The following is a 13595-nucleotide window of genomic DNA, read 5'->3' as shown; positions in this document are numbered from 1 at the left end:
GACCAATGATGTAATTCGTTAACATATGTGAGAGAAACCATTGATGATGTTAATGGCTCTCAAGGTACTGTAGTACAATCCATATGGTGTGAATAAATGAGTTGAAGTCAAACACCACACAAAATCTTTCGGTTGAAGGCCAATGATGTAAACTTGTTGCTGAGAGCGAGTTGGGGTACTGAAGGATTGTTTCTAAGTCAACTTCCTAGATAATGTGTTGATGTCAATAGGAAGCGACTCGTCGCAAGAGGGCCTTGATGTATCCCTCATCAACAACACGAAATGGGTGTCATGATTTGAGATAGAATGATGTTGATACAAAACTGGATTAGGAATGGCAGACATGGAATAGAGGCTTATGAGTATTGTAACAAATATTGACTAAATGACTTCTCTTGAGCACATCAACGACATTGGATGGAGTTCGCAGTGTTGACCCAAAACCAAAAATGGAGGCTTTGAAATGGTATGATGAACCAAAAGACAAGAAAATTTCCCAATCCAATAACCACGTAGATGAAGTGGAAGAGTGTCATGTTCAAGAGTGACTCGCTACCATTGACAAGTGGAGTACCTAGTTTTCCCAATTTCCCCAACCATACTGGTTAGTACCTCTTTGTTTGTTAACAAGCTTGAGGAGGATAACATATGCTTGATCTGTAAGTTCATCCTTCGGATGAATCCCTCTGAATATGTTTAACGAACCCTGAGAAGGAGTGGTTCGGTCTCGTCAAGTTCGACAAGTCCATCGTTGTTTGATTTTTTAACGAGTCTAGTGAAGGTATATATCAACATCTTTTTCATGTTTAGAGACTTTGAAAAGAGGCGAAAAAGAAAAATCCAAATGTTCCTTTTAGTAGATAGTCCCTTGAGTCCAAAAAGGTAGAAAATAATACCCAAGAGAACCTCTTAGCCATGTTCGACTAACGCATTCCTTTTTCGTAAATAGTTTATCTAAGTTCAGAAAAGGGTTAAACTTATACTTAGTAGACGTCATTTCATTTATTTTTACAAGTTCAAAAAGACAAGTGCTCGACAATCTTTTCATATTTTGGGAGTCTGAAAAGAAATGAAAGAGGAATCCAGGGGGTTCCTTTTCATGAGTTTACAAAGCCCGAAAAAGTGATAACAGTATGCTCCTCGGTCAAATAATATGTTCAAAATAGGACAAAATTCGTCAAACAGTTGTCGACCTGCTCAGAACACGACAAAAGAATTAAAAATACATGTTTTTATGATAAAAATGAATCATAACTAGGTCAAAGAATTAAATATGAATAATAATGGAATAAACGAACATAAATAATCAAAATGAGTACTCATCTTTACCATTTCACATTTACCTTCAACAGTGAGAGTTCTGAGTAGCTTTTTACCTTAATATTCTGCAGTTGATTGCACTCAATCCAGTGGACCATTTCAAGTGTTGTCACTTCCAGATAGGAGCTAAAACCTTTCTCTTTCATTTAATGGTATCATTTTGTGATTTCATGCAAGTTTTTGGAGTTTTTGAGGGCCTTGGGGTTTGCATAACTTGCCCTTGGACCGACGCACCCTCCTAAAGTTGAAAGGTGTCTTGCATCTAGGTGATAATGCACTACAAGGAGGGGTGCAATGCATTGTCCCTCCTCGTAGGGAAGTGCTGGGAACAAATCCAAAATTTGTTTAGCTATTTCCCTTCAAAATTTGTCAAATTTCTTGGATAGAATGGATCCTAATGAATCTCTTATTGATGTTCTAGGTCTTCATTAACACAAAATGGCCTTTATATGGAGAGAAAGAGAACATGAATAATAAGACATGAATGCAACAAATGATCCTACTACCATCCAAGCACTGAAAAACTGTGGATTATTGAAATTCTTCTGGCTTCCTAGTATGAGGAAACATATGGAATTACTAGAGTATCTTGTTCATTCATGGGATGTTTAAGCATAAGAATTCAGATTAGGGGAACATTTGTCGAGATAAAGGTAGAGGAAATATATTTTATGATGGGTTTATCCATGAGAGGTGCCCCCATATCTCTCCTAGGTGGGAGAAGGGGTGGAGAAACAGTGAAAGTCTATATTGTCACTCATTGCAGAGCTTGAGCCCAATCAACTAGGGATGGAAAAATTAACATAAAATATGTGACTTGTTTGCCTTTAAGAATGATCATATTCATCATCGCCAGATTGGCTGGAAGCTCAACACTTCATGTAGCCAGCAGATCATACATGCAGTATGGTTTGGAGTGTTTGGAGCGAACAATCTTCAACTAGAGTGAGGGAGTTTTGGTCAATATGAAAGAAAAATTGTCTAAAGAAAGAGAGCGAAAATTGAGAAATTTTAGTTATGGTTAAATCTTGGTCTATTTTTCCTTAGAGAGAATTCCATTACTACAACCTCAGAATATCACACTCGAGCCCATTGATTCGAGAGTTCCATGGATGAGGAGGTGGATAGATCTTATGTCCTAACATGCAGGCCCATTAGTGATCAGTTTCTCACCAACCTTCTTCAAATGGTTGCGTAGACAGTTCATTATGATAGATGATTATCCTTATGCAAGGATGGATTTTCGTGGCGCCCATAAGCTCATGCTTCCTGAGGATGAGAAATGGGATGCGACAGGTAAGATATTTCACCCATTTTGAGTTTTTTAAGTTTTATATTTTTTTGTGTTTTTTATGTTTTTGAGACTAAACTATTGATTTTTTCATGCAGATATTGGGCTCGTTCGACTTATAGGTTCTTCATATCTCTGGCGCATAGGAGATCCACAACAAGTAGTAGCACTACTATAGGTTGATGCAGTAGGACAGGATGCACTACAAGATCTCAATGTATCCTAGACCCAGGCTAGCAGAGGTGGAGCGCCACATGGGGGGGTTGACACATGGGATAGATGAGACCGCGATCGACTAGATTCCTATGCGACTTAAACAACACACTATCAGAGTTTCAAGCCATATTGGTCGGCTATTACGCAATATAGTTCGTGCAATGTCATGTTATCATGATCACTATGATTAGTCTACTAGGAGGCTCATAGTCGTATTTGCATGTAGTTTTTGATATGAGTCATGTGGCCATATGTGTCTCGAGCACAAATTTTGTAAAACTAAACTTTATATATATAAGAGATGTGTATTGAAAATTATTTACATTCGTTGCAAATGTATATCTAAAACATGATTAGCTAGCACATTTGTCAATGTATTTAGATTTCTAGAAATATGTTGATATTGGATGAAATCAAAGTGTCTTTCTAAGAGGTGAACCCTTAAGAACTTGTGAAGGATGGTGGAACTTCTAACGAAATAAACATTAGTTAGTTGTAGTACCACAAGCTGTGATTCAAGTCTAATGACTAAACGACAGATACCATGTGAAATAGCATCATACAATATCTCAACCACTGCACTATACTCAATAATATTGTTGGTATAGCGACCAATACAAATCCCTCATAAACTCACTAACTCACCATTTGGAGAGAAGATAACCCAGGTTGCGAAGGATAGGTTCCAAGTACTATGACTAGCACCATCAGCATAACCAACATACGTTTCAAGGGATGACAACATCTGTAAACCAAACGTAAATGAGATCAACATAAACAGTAGGAAACTCTGAAGAGAAACACTACAAACACAATCAACACACCTATATACAGTATGTACACAGTGTACTACACATAAGATCAAGCATAGTATTTCTTAAGGTACAACCCATTTCTAGGTTTTGCCAGTGGAATTCCATCAAAATCGACTAGCTCATAGGCCCCTTTAGCAAGAACACACTTGACAATATATGGACCTAGCCACATAGGTTGGAACTTTCCTGGTCCTAATTTATTAGACTCTTGATCATATAGAAGGACAAGGTATCCTTCTGAGAAGACACGAGGCTTGACACTTTTGTCATATTGCGCCTTGAAACATTTCTTATAAGCTTCATTAGCCATGGAAACATCTCGGAAAGTCTCATCTAAATGGGTTAGAAGTAAGAGGCGTTCCTCTTCTATAGAAGTGGCAGGAATAAGTTTTACAACTAGTTTTAGTGATGGAATCTCACATTCGATTGGAAGGATTACTTCCAGAACATAAACCAATTGGAAAGGTGTGAATCTAGTAGCAGTATTGATAGCGGTTCGGTATGCCCACAAATAAGCATAAAGAATCAAATGCCAATCCAATCGATGGACCCCTATCATATGCTGAAGTAGTGTTTTGAGAACTTTGTTAATGTCCTCAAATTTCACATTATCCTGAGCGTAGTAGGGAGTGGAACTTTCATGAGAGAGTCTTAGCTTGGAAGTGAGTTTGGACATCATGAGATTGCAAAAGTGTTTCCATGATCCGTGACTATGGCTTGCAGAACACTAAACTGTGTGATCACATGTTTGGCCAATATTGTTAAATGTAGGCATTGTATCTTCCCATTTAGTAAAATAATCTACCGCTATGATGGTTTAGCCATGCCACCCGACTGATTGAGGGTTACATGTTGTAACGCCCTCCTCCCACATTTACCCAGGCTAACTGGTCTGTCGGGGTAAACATGTAATAAAAATTTACTATGATATGATTCAACTCCCTAAGTGCAGTTAAGGAAGTGGAATCGATGAACCAACACTTCACAGACCTCCCTTAGGTGCTATAGGAACCCCATGAGATGATCCACCGCTCCAGGTGCCCAAACCCTGAGTTAACCTAACATTTCAATGAATTAAGCCCCTAGTTTCTCCCATGACATGGGCATGCATGTGATTGGGACCCTCTAGTCGCTCCCACAATGCCTACAAGGGAGATACTACAATCTTTTTCAGCCAGTTTTGTGCCAGAGACTGTGATATTTAAGCCACTTTTTTAGGGGTAGTCTCCAAACCATTGCTCAGAACTTGATGAGACTTTCCAAGATGTTTGGCCAATATTGTTAAATGTAGGCATCATCTCTTTCCATTTAGTAAAATAATCTACTGCTATGATGATATAGCCATGCCAACCGACTTATTGATGGTTACATGTTGTAACACCCTCCTCCCACATTTACCCAGGCTAACCGGTCTGTCAGGGTAAACATGTGATGAAAATTTACTATGATATGATTCAACTCCCTAAGTGCAGTTAAGGAAGTGGAACCGATGAACCAACACTTCACAGACCTCCCTTAGGTGCTTCAGGAACCCCATGAGATAATCCACTGCTCCAGGTGCCCAACCCCTGAGTTAAACTAACATTTCAATGAATTAAACCCCTAGTTTCTCCCATGACATGGGCATGCATGTGATTGGGACCCTCCAGTCGCTCCCACAATGCCTGCAAGGGAAATACTACAGTCTTTTTCAGCCAATTCTGTGCCAAAGACTGTGATATTTAAGCCACTTTTCAGGGGTAGTCTCCAAACCACTACTTGGAACTTGATGAGACTTAGCATTAATATTTGAAACTTTCATCAACATGCATTGATTGAAAGGGTCTTTCTTGCAAAGTCCAATATGAGGAGAAATGCTATTTTTTAATTTAATTAGCTATGTCTCCAACCCCTCCAGAATAGGATCTCTTGTTATAAACTAACCATAAGACAAATCCTTTTGTGTTAAGGACTTTGAATTCTTCATGCTACCAAGTTTCAACAAGCAGTATAATATCAATTTCACTCTTGATCCAACTTACATGGGACCTTTGCTCCATGGAAAACCACAATAGTTCCAAACGAAGATGTAGAGTGTCTCAAATTCTTATTTATTATTGTCCTTTCGATATCTACCCATAATACTAGCTTTTCTGTTTCTAATTATTACTCATTTTCATTTCTAACTAGTTTATTTTACCTTTTGAACTTTCTTTCTTAATTCAACTTGATCTTTTAGTATGAAGCTTTCAATTATAAATATTCGCGACCCTTTTAGATTTGGACTTTCAGTGACTATGACATATTTAAGATCACTAAAACTTACCTTAACATGAATCAATCTAGTTTTATGCTTGATTATTTTTCCTAGCCTCTTTGTTTCAATGAAACAAATTATTTTGATTTGTAATTTATATTTAATTACCTTGACTAAAACTAGTATATTCCCTTCTTTCTCCTTTTTCAAATAAATATTTATAAGGTTTAAAGTTTTCCTACTATTGTGCTCTACAACCCAGTATAGGGGAGATATGTAGATGTTAAATGTAATGTAAGAAAGATTGAATGTCAACATTTTTTAAATATTTTATTTTATTTTAATTTTATTACATTTTTTAAAATTTAATCTTAAAAAAAAAAGTATAGGGGAGATGTATTGGTATAAAATAATTATCTAACCATATTTAAATTTTATTAATAAGCACATAAAAACTTAATACTTACAATAAACTTTTAATATAAAAAGATTTACAACCATGGATATTCATCCCATTTTACCTTGGATATTATTAACTTCTTCTTCTTCTTCTTTTTCTCAGTAGAAAAGATATTATTAACTTATACATAGGCTTTGTTACAATACCATGGGTCAACACCATGACTTATCATGAATACGAGATGCCCAAAAACCATAACTCTTTTCAAAATCAAAATATTTTATAGATATTTTATTTTAGTTTTTTTAATAACATTTTTAAATTAAATCTAAAAGGAAAAATGTATAGATTTATTTAATTAGCCATGAAAACTTAATACTTGATTACTAAGAGTTTTTTTGGAGATGTTCACATGAATTCATTTGTCTACTCGTTTTGAACCATATAGTGTGGTTCATATTGTCCTCAAGATGAACCACACTATATGGTTCGAACCATCTAGTGTGGTTCATATTGTCCTCAAGATGAACCACACTATATGGTTCGAAACGTGTAGGCAAATGAATTCTAATGTGATCATCTCTGAAAAAACTCTTAGTAATTAAGTTATGGATCACAAAAGCCTAAATTATGAACTTAATACTTACAATAAACTTACAATATAACAAGATTCATAACCATGGACATTCTTCCCCTTTTGCCATGGATGTTATTAGCTTATAAATAGGCATTGTTACGACACCATGGGTCAATACCATGGCTTATCATGAGTATTCCAAAAATCCATAACTCATTTCAAAATGAAAATACTTTATAAATATTTTGTTTTAATTTTATTGTGTTGAGAGGAACTCTCCACCCTAGTATGGTAGAGATGTTGTAATGTCTTATCTGTCCTATAAACATTTCGCCTAAGTCAAATCACATAAAAAAAATTAAATTAACTAAAAAATAGAATTAATAATTAAAATAGAATAGAGGCAAAGTAATCAATTTATCATTGATGTTTCTTGGTTCCAATTTTTGAAACCCATAGTTTTGTCCATTGTATTCTCTCTCACACACACATACACATAATAAAATAAAATAAAATAAAGGTAAAATAGTGAATTTATTATTCATGGTTTCTTAAGTGTAGGTTTTGATAACCCATGATTTTACCCATAGTATTCTTTTATATATATATACACACACTACCAACTTAGATCTATCTTAACTTTGGATATACCAAGTGGCTAGAAAAATCAATGTGCGGATTTCTATAAAAAGTAAAAAAAGATTTGATCTCTCCAAACTTAATAGATCAAAACTAAGATAAATCTAAGTTAATTATACTTATAATTTAATTCCATAAAATTATATTTTCTAATTTAATAAATTAAATATTCAATTTATCTTTTGATAATATTTAAATTCAATTTTTTTTAACATTTTTATTATTTTTAATCTTTATTATTTATTTATATAAAAAAAATATCAATCTCTCATATCTAAATTTGTTGGTTCTTTCATTAATGTTTTTAAATAATCTATTTCTTAATTTATATATCTTTTATTATTTGACCTTATAATTTTTATCTTAATTCTTATCATTTTAACGTTGATCCATTTCTTATATCTTATCCCCAGTGATGCAAATAATAATATATTAAAATATACGGAAAGGAAAAAGTTTGACCAACCACATGGGTGGTGGTTCACATCTTTATTGCATATATGAATATTTTGATGAACAGTAGTTCTCAACTTTATAATATTTTGATGATATTTGTACAAACTCTCATTTATTACTATTGACCCAAGTCTTTTATATTTAAGTCTATAAAGGAGTCAAATATTCAACTTACACTTTTTATATTTTATGGTCAAGCTTGGGTAGATCCCACCACAATCTCGAATAAAACTTCATGTATCAATAAAATATCATTTTTTCCCATTAGTGTATTAAATATTTAAATAAGAAATAATAATTATTTAGATATGTTGAAGCATTTCGGGATTACTCACTTTATATTTTTTTTAATGTGATGTTCTTAGTTTTTTAATTAGTAAATGTAGATGATTCTCAAAATATATTTGAATATGGATGGAAATTGAGTAAGCGTTGGATTCTGACTATTTCATTTTGATTTATCTTATTATTTTCTTTTTTTTTTGTTTTTTTTTACCTTTCATATTTTTATTTATAAATATGTTATTATAAATTCATATATATAAAATAATAAATAATAGTTTATTATTATTAATGAATAATTTCATATATGTACAGGGTAATTTTGAATTTTATAATGAAAAATTATTAAATATTATATTTATATAATATTATTATTTATTTAGTTATTAATTAATTAATTAATTTATGATAGATTAATTTATTAACTAGTAAAAATATGTTTATGATTTTATTAACTATAATCTTTTTATGAATAAATTTGTTATTATAATTTTATAGATAATATATAAATAATAATTTAATATTATTAATAAATAATTTCTATGTATATAACCAAATAACGGCTGCTGCTGTGATCGATCTATCCGCCTGCCTTCAAACTTCTCGAGGAGAGATCTTGCTCCCTGGAGATGAAAGAATAACTTGATTTGATTTGATGGATGGATGAGAAGGCTTTGAGAGTCCTGGAATAAGAAACTATCCAGCCGTGTTACCATCGACTAGTTTGATCTATCCCTCCACCCTATCCGATAGCCGTTATTTAACAACGAGTTTTTAATTAAAAATCAATAAATATTATTTTATTAATTAAAAAACTAATTTTTAGCAATTAGTTTTTAATGGTTAATTCTGGACTCAATGCATCTTTGCTATTTATTCTTTAGGATCAATGGATTTTTTCACCTTTCTCTCGAGGATGAACCACATTAGTTGGTTCCAAACATTGACCAAATAATAATAACATTTACAATATGGATCACAAAAACCTAAAATCTAACATAATTAATCTTGTTAAGATAATCTTCGGCAAAATCACATAACCAGACTTTTGTCGACGCGTTTCGAACCAACCAGTGTGGTTCATCGTCAGGACAAGTTGAAGATCTAAACAGGCTTAGCTCGATTAAATAGAGTGTGCAGAGACTCCAACAACTATAAGGTAACGGCTAATTTGACTTAATGAACCTGGTCAAACTACTCAAATATTTAATAATTTACCTAAGGGCTAAGTTACCTCTAATATTTTTGAATAAAAAATATTGAACTGATATGGATTAGTTGACCATTAAAGGAATAATACTATTATGAATTAACTTGGACCTTACCCTTAATTATGGCATTTCCTAGGATAACAAAACTCTAGGAAGAATAATGTTTTAACAATTTGTTAATTTAGGAGTTATTGATTATTCGATAAGCATATATTATAAGTTTAATACTATTATATTTTGAATAATAAATAACTAACTTACCAATGGACCATTAAGAAATTATTACATAATTATCCAATGTAACTAAATTATATAAAAAATGGTAGTGAATTAATACACAATAATTAGATAGCAATTGAATAATAGTAAATCATTTAATATATACTATATAATGACCATGATAATTGAAATAATATTAAACTAACAAATGAATTCAATTATATATATATATATATATTTTATTAGTATTATTAAATTATTAATAATAATTAGTTAGTAATATAATTAAATAATAATAAATCAATTAAAAACATATATATAAGGACCATTATAATTAATAGATCCTCTTAATATTCGAAATAATATTATTAATATATCGAATTTAATTAAATAATAATTGAACAATATTAAATCATTGAATATATATTAGATAATGACCATTATAATTAAAATATTAATATTATCCTTAAATTAACAAATAAACTCCTTATTTACCTATTTTATCTATTTCTTTAAACATTAATTAAATATTTGAGTAGTTTGACCAGGTTCATTAAGTCAAATTAGCCGTTACCTTATAGCTGTTGGAGTCTCTGCACACTCTATTTAATCGAGCTAAGCCTGTTTAGATCTTCAACTTGTCCTGACGATGAACCACACTGGTTGGTTCGAAACGCGTCGACAAAAGTCTGGTTATGTGATTTTGCCGAAGATTATCTTAACAATGTTATGGATCACAGAAGTCTAAATTCCTTAATAATTAATCTTCTCACAAAAGTCTCTAATATGAAATTATTTAGATAGTTGATTAAATTTAAATTTAAATTTATGATATGTTTCTAAATTTAATTAAATTATTTTAGTATAGATTTTTAAAAGAAAATTATGGGGACTTTAGTTGGCAAGCCTATGAAAATGGAAAGTAGATATGAATACAAAGATCTCTATTGCCTAGTGTAGAAGGCAAAGAGTGTCCACATAAATAGTTATTGTGGTAGTAGTATGAAAATGTAAAATATATGTGAATACAAAGATCTCTATGGCATAACGTTGAAGGCAGAGAGTGTCCACATAAATAGTTATGGTGGTAGTAGTTAGAATTGACATGCCACTCAGTATAAGAAAAACTCAATTGCAGATTCCCTTAAAACTATATATATATATATATATATATATATATATATATATATATAGATATATATATATATATATCATTTTAGGAGAGAAAAATATATTTTCTAATATATAGAATTGAATTATCTTTATTTATATATATATATATATATATATATATATATATATTAATTTTTCCAAATTCCAATTATAAAATATATTTAATATTTCTTTATAATTATAAATAGTTATTATTATCCATTTTTAAGGTTACAACCAAGCCAGACACCAAATTGGTGTATGAGACCCCTTGTTTGTGGGACAAGAGACCCACCTCTGTGCAACGATTTGACTGTTAAGTCTATGAAGGCATACATACTCTACCCCCTCTATTTCTGAACTTATAACCTCTTAGGAGGAAACACATGATCTTAACCATTAGGCCCACTCAAGCTATATACCGCAAAATATAATTATATTAAAAAAATTACTAAGCAAAATATAATTAACATTATAGTTATGTTTGAAAAGATTATAATTAGAATCCAGTTAAAAATGTATAAATATATTTTTAATTATAATATACATTTTTTTAACTAATAATAATTAAAATGTAAGTAATTCATAAAAAGAATTAAAAGAAAAAAGAAAAGAAAAACAATATAAAATATAATTTAATTTTAAAAAGTATGTATATATATGAAAAAAATCAAAGACCACAATGTGACGAGAGAAGAAGGGTCGGGGGAGTGATTCTTGGAATCATACCCTTCCTCCCTCAACCCACACATTCTACTTGCTCTCTTCCACCCTTCCTAACCCCCTCTCCCCTGCACTTGACCATTAGAAGATTGGAAAAACACTACCATGCATTTGAGTGATGACATTGTAGTGGGTGCGGGGCAGAGGAGGGGGCTCCCGTTATGCTTGCACATTAGAATGGTAGCCCCACTTCTCCTTTAATGGTTAGGCATGGGGGAGGAGGGAGTGTGAAGAAGAGGAAGGAGGAGGGAGAGAGGTAATAAGAAGGAAGAATAATAAGAGGGCGGGAGAAAGATATTGGGAAATAGAAAGAGTGAAGTAGAAGGAGAAGGAAAAGAAGATAATGATAAGAATAATAAGAGGAGGAAGAAGGTATGTAATCCCTAAACACTAATTTTTGTTGTTGTTGGGTAAAATAGGATCTCAATCCTTAAGGTTATAAGGTAAAGACCATCCTACCCATATTCCAAATATAAAATCAAATCTCATTGTAATACAAACTCAAATCCCATCCCAAATTCCATTTCAAATCACATCTCAAATATGTAAATCTAAACAAAGGGACAAATGAGAAAAGACATTGTGTTGGACCCAATAAATCTAGTGGTTCCCCACATATCTTGCATTAGTTTCAACTATTCATTGCCTCACAAATCAATCTCAACTTCAACAAGCTCTTGCCATGAGTTTATGTGAAAATGAAATGAGAGGGATCCCATTATTCACTTTAAGTTCAAAATGAATAGATATGGCAACACAAGCTTTATGTTTATGTCACTATTTTTTTTCTTTTCTATTACAAGATTCATGTCATCTTTGTGTCATTATAGCCATATAAATTATTCTTTGTGTTGGTTATTTTGATGTTGGAAAAATATGTGTCAATATAACATCATAAGGACATCATGTCCACATTGTAGTAGCATTATCTCTATGATAATATAGATCCATTTTAACTTTGGATCTATTAAGAGTTGAGAGGGATCAAATCTCTCGAGTTGAAAACATTTTTTTTGAGTGCAAAACTTGAGGAAATGTTTGTACCTAAAGAGATTTGATCCCTCTTAACACTTGATAGATTCGGAAAAAGGAGCTAATATATATTTCATGAAAATGGAGCTTAGATCCAATTTTATTTTTTAATTTTAATTATCAAGCCGACATTAATAAATAATAATTATAATTATTATTTTTAATTTAATGATGTTTACATTATAATTGTAATGTTTAATGTTACGTTTACATAACATAACATTACAACATTTCTTCCATACTGGGTTGGAGAGAACCTCTCGACACGATCATGTCGATGTTCAATTTTCCAAAAAACAATTCAAGAAGAAAAATACATATTTGTTATTTCAAGAAGAAATCAAAATATGTAGTGTATGTGTTTACTTGAATGAGCTCTAATCGAGGCATCTTCATCCCAACTTTGATATTAGGATTCAACAAAAGGACCCATTCTACATACATTTTAGGTTGAATTAATATAATTGCAAATCATTCCAAAAAACATAACACCATGAAAAATGACTCGGCAAAAAAATTGTCTAAGATAACACCATCAAAATAGGACCCATGTCAAATTTGCCACTTACAATAATTATTGTACTAGTAATAATAATAAAAACAATAATAATTTTATTTCTAAATTTTTAATAGATTGTTAAAAATAATTTAATTGAATGCCATGATCTATATAGTCTTGTTAAGGCCTTAAATAGCCCCAAGTCTTTAGACTTATGGAACCCCCTTTTTTGTTTTCAATGCATGTCTTTTGCTTTACACTTTTGGTGATGTGTGATTGAGGAGTGTTTGAATGGTGATGTATTTCAAGGTTTACAAAGATGATAGGCAATGGCTTGGTTGATTTTTCCTAAGAACCTTAGTCACCCACACATCTTTCTTTGTTAAGGCCTTAACTAGCCCCGAGTATTTAGACTTATAGAATCCCCTTTTTTGTTTTCAATGCATGTCTTTTGCTTTACACTTTTGGTGATGTTTGATTGAGGAGTGTTTGAATGGTGATGTATTTCAATAGGTAATGGCTTGATT

This window comes from Pinus tabuliformis, chromosome 1_1, assembly GCF_031772625.1.
Source record: "Pinus tabuliformis cultivar Carrire ecotype Pingquan chromosome 1_1, CPIR1, whole genome shotgun sequence".
NCBI classification, from domain to species: Eukaryota; Viridiplantae; Streptophyta; class Pinopsida; order Pinales; family Pinaceae; genus Pinus; species Pinus tabuliformis.
Note: the sequence above shows the minus strand (reverse complement) of the source record.